This window comes from Lithobates pipiens, unplaced genomic scaffold, assembly GCF_037356315.1.
Source record: "Lithobates pipiens isolate NorthernLeopardFrog02 unplaced genomic scaffold, aLitPip1_a1.2 Scaffold_8, whole genome shotgun sequence".
NCBI classification, from domain to species: Eukaryota; Metazoa; Chordata; class Amphibia; order Anura; family Ranidae; genus Lithobates; species Lithobates pipiens.
In genome coordinates, this window is record NW_027507903.1 from 632479917 (window position 1) to 632485791 (window position 5875).

A 5875-nucleotide genomic window follows, 5' to 3' on the forward strand; every position below is an offset into this window, starting at 1 on the left:
TAGGGTACATTAAGCAAACACTGAATGGTCTTGTACACATAATCTAAAAATAAAAGGACCAGCTTCCCAATGAGGAACCATCCAGACCCAATGTGAGTGAGTCACCATAAAGACAGCATGGTAGTCAAAGTAGTACATATATTCCAAAAGGGAGCTCTTTATGAGTGTCTTAGAAACAGGCTGGAGTCATGTGAACTGAGTTTGTTTCTAAGATACTTATCAAGAGCCCCCCTCGCCCTGGAATATATGCGCCTTGACTACTTTGACTATCATGCTGTCTTTAGGGTGACTTACTTAAAACCACTTTAAGGTAATAAAAAAAACTTTACAATAGCAGTGCCCCCCAAATCAAACCCTGTGAGGAGGAATCGGGTGGGGGAGTCTACGCTGTGTGTGTTTATGGTCGGACACAGCCTGACTTGAGTCCACATTAAAGCCCCCCCCCCCCCCCGTAGCAAGTAGCTTTCTTTAAGGGCACTCAGAAGGGAGCAGGAGCCCCAGTGGCGGACCCCAGAAGAGGAGGTTCAGGGCTGCTTTGTGCAAAACCAGATCAGGTGAGTATAGCATGTTTATTATTATTTTTCTTAAAGTGAGCCATTACAATCACTTTAATACACATACTCAAGCAAAAAGATTTCCAAAGGGAAGAACATTTCTAGTCAGGGTTAAGTTGCTCTTTAAGGTTAAAGACTACATGAACTAAAAAAGTGAATATTTGCCATGTTATGAGGAAAATATTAAAATCTAAATTGCACAAAAGCAGAAGGAGCACAACTACGGTCCCCACAGCAAAATGTTGATGGCGCCCCCCTCTCTGTTCAGGACAGTAGTGTAACTGATCCTAACATAAGTATTCCCAAATCAAGAACAGGTAGCAAGAGAGCTCCCAACATAGTCAGAACACAACTAAGGACCAGTGCTGAGGATAGTATTTGCCAGGAAAGAGCAACAGTGCAGGGAATTAACTTTTAACCTCGAAATTTAGCTACCCACTTCTTCCTCTAACCATACTCCACACCAGCCTGTGTGGTCACTGCCAAGTTACATTCTTCACACAGACTGCCAGGATGTACCTTTGGGTTATCATACAAATGTCTTTTGCGCCATACACGCGGTCGGACATTCTGACCACAAAACCCATCAGATTTTTTATGACGGATTTTGTCCGAAACTTGTGTTGCATACACGGTCGCACAAAGTTGTCAGAAAATCTGATCGTTCTGAACGAGGTGAAGTCAAACGCATACGTCGGGACTATAAACGGACCAGTAGCCAATAGCTTTCGTCTCTTAGTTTATTCTGAGCATGCGTGGCACTTTGTCCGTCGGAATTGTCTACACATGATCATAATTTATGCAAACAGGTTTTGTTGTTGGAAAATTTTAGATCCTGCTCTCAAACTTTGTGCGTCGGAAAATCCGACAGAAAAAGTCCAATAGAGCCCACACACGATCGTATTTTCCGACAACATAATCCGATCTGACTTTTTCCATCTGAATTTCCGACCGTGTGTACAGGGCAGTAGACAGGAACATATTAGTATTTTGACACCATAATAGTTACCAGCTGATCCACTGGCTTCGAAGATCTGATGTGGGCTTGCTCAACGTTATCATATATTGAATAGAGTGTGATTCACTAGTCTTTGTTCATTTACTCTTAGTTGAGTGAGGTGCTTGCTCTGTTTCTATTGTTGAGAGCATTGGAAGAACGTAGCCTGCTCTGATGAATCACGTTTCCTTCTATATCGTGTGGATGGCAGGGCGCTTACCTGTGGAAGAGATGTAACCAGGATCCAGTATGAAAAGAAGGCAAGCTGGAAGGGGCAGTATGATGCTTTGAGACAATGTTCTGCTGGGAAACCTTGGGTCCTGCCATTCATGTCAATGCTACTTGACACATACCACCTACCTAAACATTGTTCCTGACCAAGTACATCCCTTAATGGAAACAGTATTCCCTGATGGCAGTGGCTTCTTTCAGTGGGATGATGTGCCGCACTGCAAAAAAGGTTTAAGAATGGTTTAAGGAAGTGTTAACTTGGCCTTCAAATTCTCAATCTAATCCAGCATAGAATAAGTTGAAAAAATCAATGTAGGCCCCACCTTGAAACTTACAGGACTTAAAGGATCTTCTACTGACAGCTTGGTGTCAGATACTACAGCATACTTTCATAGGTCTAGCAGCATCAATTCTTTATTAGGCCAGGGCTGTTATGGTGGCAAAAGGGGGACCTACTCAATATTAGATGGGTGGTCATAAAGTTATGGCTGATTGCTGTACGGTGTGAAGATCTTGGCTTAAATTCTAAACCCATTCTCTGCATCATTAAAGTCCGCCAAGCCAGAAAAAGAGACCAAGTTGAAGGGGATGCTGTTGCACCACATGACCAGTATGAGGACGTTTGCAAAAGGTAAGTAAAAAAAAATATTAATAATAACATGGGGTCCAGAGCTTAATTTTAAATATTTTTTTTCAGGAACTAGGAAGGTGTTAAATGTTTGTCTAAATCCTGCCACATGGTTCAGTTCCCCTGGGCTTAGGCCTTAGAGGTAGTTATGTGGGCTTTCTCTCTCCCCTGGGCCTTAGGGACTGGATGGTGTAGGAGTAGGTGATTACCTAAAGATGTTGGCTTGCTGGAAGGAAAGTGACCAGTCTTGAAGAAGGTGTCTAGTTGAGGGAAAATTTTACAGAAGAACCTTCTCAGCTCCCTTTTATTAGAAGTTTATGAACAAGATATCACTAGAATTTTGACCTCTAATTAGCCAGAGTCCTGACTGTTGTCCACTGTCCAGCCAGAAAATCGTGTGAGAACAGTGTTATTTGGAACAATGTATAGACGATCTGAGTTTGTGTTTGGCGGTGTGTTTCAGGTATCCTGTGTCACCTCACACTCCTGTTCATCTCCATATAGTCTGCACCAAATAATGTTTAAGCTGTAAACTGACTGGTGCCTGTAATTATATTCCTTGCTGGAAAAGAATCAACTCTGGGATGAATGTCCCTGGGGCCTTATTTTAATGTAAATGTGCTTGGGAAATTTCCAATGTGACCTGCATTGTCAGGTAATGGTCATTAGCAGTGGTTACCACTGGCAAAATGAAAACATCAATTGGCCTTTACATATTCAATTTTTACTTATACTTAAATCCCCATGTGGTCTGCTCAGCCTTGCATTTCAATAGCAATATCTATATTAGCAGCATGTTTGCATTGCTTTTATAATGACTTTCTTGACCTCTTGGTTCCTCAAGCTGTAGATAATGGGATTCAGCATTGGGGTGACTACTGAATAGATCACAGATGCCACCTTGTCTTTCTTCTCAAGAACTCGAGTGTCTGGGCGTAGGTATATGAAGAATACGGTAGTGAAGAAGATGGAGACACACATGAGGTGGGACGAGCATGTGCTGAAGGCTTTCTGCCGTCCTTCTGCAGATTTCATTCCTAATATTGAGAAAACAATTAGCGTGTAGGAAACTAGGACTGTTATGAAGGAATACAGACCTAAAGTACTTACAAAGAACAGTGTTAAAGCCTCACAAAAGAGAGTGTCGGAGCAAGACAATTTCAGTAACGGGGGGATCTCACAATAGAAGTGGTCTATGAGATTAGACCTACAGTATTGGAGACTAAACACACAGCTGGTCTGTGCTAATGATTGCAATAAACCAACACAGGAAGGGAAGAGGACCAGAGAAAAACATTTGTCTTTTGTCATCACTGAGGCATAGTGAAGAGGGTGGCAGATTGCTACATATCGGTCATATGACATGTTTGAGAGAAGCAGAACTTCGATACTTGCCAGAGCAGCATAAAAGTAAATCTGGAGGACACAACCCATAAATGAGATTGACTTTTGGAGTGAAATTAGATCAACCAACATTTTAGGTGTTATAGTTGAGGAGTAGATGAGGTCCACCAAGGAGAGGTTGCTTAGGAAGTAGTACATCGGAGTTTGAAGACTGGAGAAGGCACGGACAAGACCCATCATTCCAACATTTCCTATTAGTGTGACCATGTATATAATCAGGAACAGTACAAATAGGAACGGGATAAGTCTCTTATTATCTGTTAGTCCAGTCAACTCAAACATGGTTACTTGTGTTCTGTTGTTGCCCATTTAATTATTTTTCTTTTACATTCAGTCCCTGGGTCACACTCTGTAGGTTTGTTCTTAAGTTGATTTTGTATGTAAGTTTGAACAAGTACATTTTTTAAGTGTAACTGCAGCCTAAAAATGTTTTACTTTTTTGGATAGCATAAGGAAGGGTTAACAACCCCGTAACATTTGTTTTGCTGTCTGTGCTCCTGTTCAGAAGGTTTGACCTCACTTTCTGTCCTTGCGACAATTGGATTTTGAAAATTGGAGACAAAAATTGGTGATAAAACTTCCATGGAAGTACCTTTATCCCATGATAACTTTTACAGGAGTGAATTTCACATCCTAGAGGTAGATTTCCTCTTACTTCCAGTTGTCTCCCTCCGTTTGAGTCTTATGTAAGTCGGATGTACGTAACTCGGGGACTGCCTGTGTAGTAAAATAATATATTAGGGCTACAAATGTCAAAAGTTAAAAGAGACTCTACATTATATATTATATAATATAATAATACTTAAAAAATTCTAAAAAGGTACCGCCAAAAGAATTTGTACAGTGCCACACCACTTTAAAACAATTACCAACTACCAATGCTCAATACTGGCTAATTGTGTAGTTTTAGGTGCTTATTTGAGTTATACAGTCCAGAGTAGGGATGAGCTTCGTGTTCGAGTCGAACATACGTCCGAGTCGAACATCGGCTGTTCGCCCGTTCGGCGAATTCCGAACGTTATGGGCCGTTCGTGCCAAATTCGTGTGCCGCTCACGGCCCACAATGCACTGCGTCATCGCAGTGCATTGCTGGCTCATGATTGGCCAAGCATGCACTGTGACCCCGCATGCTTGGCCAATCACAGCGCCAGCAGCGAGGAGAGCCATGATTGGCCACAGGCAGGATGCCTGTGGCCAATCATAGCTCAGGCTGTGTAGTACACGCCCCACACTATATAAGGCCGCCAGCGCGGCAGCCTAGTGTAGTGTGTTGGCATCTGAAGCAGTTAGTGGGTGTTCTGTGTACCTTCAACAGAGTACACACCAATCGTTTTTGGCCGATTTTCGATCTTGCTGTTGTGTAGTGGTTGTTGTCTGTGTGCCCTGACCGCAGTATACACCGCTATATTCACCTCCCCTATATAGCTAGTGATCTATCTTTTATAATAGAGCTTGCAGTCAGTAGTGTTAGGAGCTTGTGCGTGCTGTCTGCGTGCTCTGTACCCAGTACACACCGCTATATCCACCTACATAGCTCTTCTCTATTTGAGCCCACTTGCCATCTGCAGGAGTTATTGGAAGTTGTGTGTGCCTCCAGCACAGCACAGTATACATCTGTATATACCCCTTTATCTCTGGTGTTCTATAAAAAAGGCATCTGCAGGAGTTAGTGGGTTTTTTGTGCCTCCAGCACAATATACACCTGTATCTACCGTTTATTGCTGTTCTCTAATAGAGCCATCTGCAGGGCTTAGTGGGTGTTGTGTGACTCCATTACACTGCTGTTTTACCCAACTCCCTTCAGGCCATTACCATGTCTGGAAGGCCAGCAAGGAGAGGCAGACAGGCGCGAGCCGATAAAAGAGGGCAAGCAGGCTCTGTGTCTAGAGACAACAGTGCTGGTCGTGGACGCGGTGCATTGTCATCAGCACGTGGCCATGGGACACGCTTGTCCTTCTTTTCGGCAGCTGGACATGTTGAACCGCAACATGCCAACGACTTGATAGAGTGGATGACCAAGCCCTCTTCATCCTCCTCATCCCCTCTCACCCAGGCTCAGGG

The 5875-nt window shown here is 43.1% G+C and overlaps 1 pseudogene; it reads right to left on the minus strand.

The window, feature by feature from the left end:
* Positions 1-2239: 2239 nt before the first annotated feature.
* Positions 2240-4144, minus strand: LOC143964095 (olfactory receptor 5AP2-like; annotated as a pseudogene).
* Positions 4145-5875: the final 1731 nt, after the last annotated feature.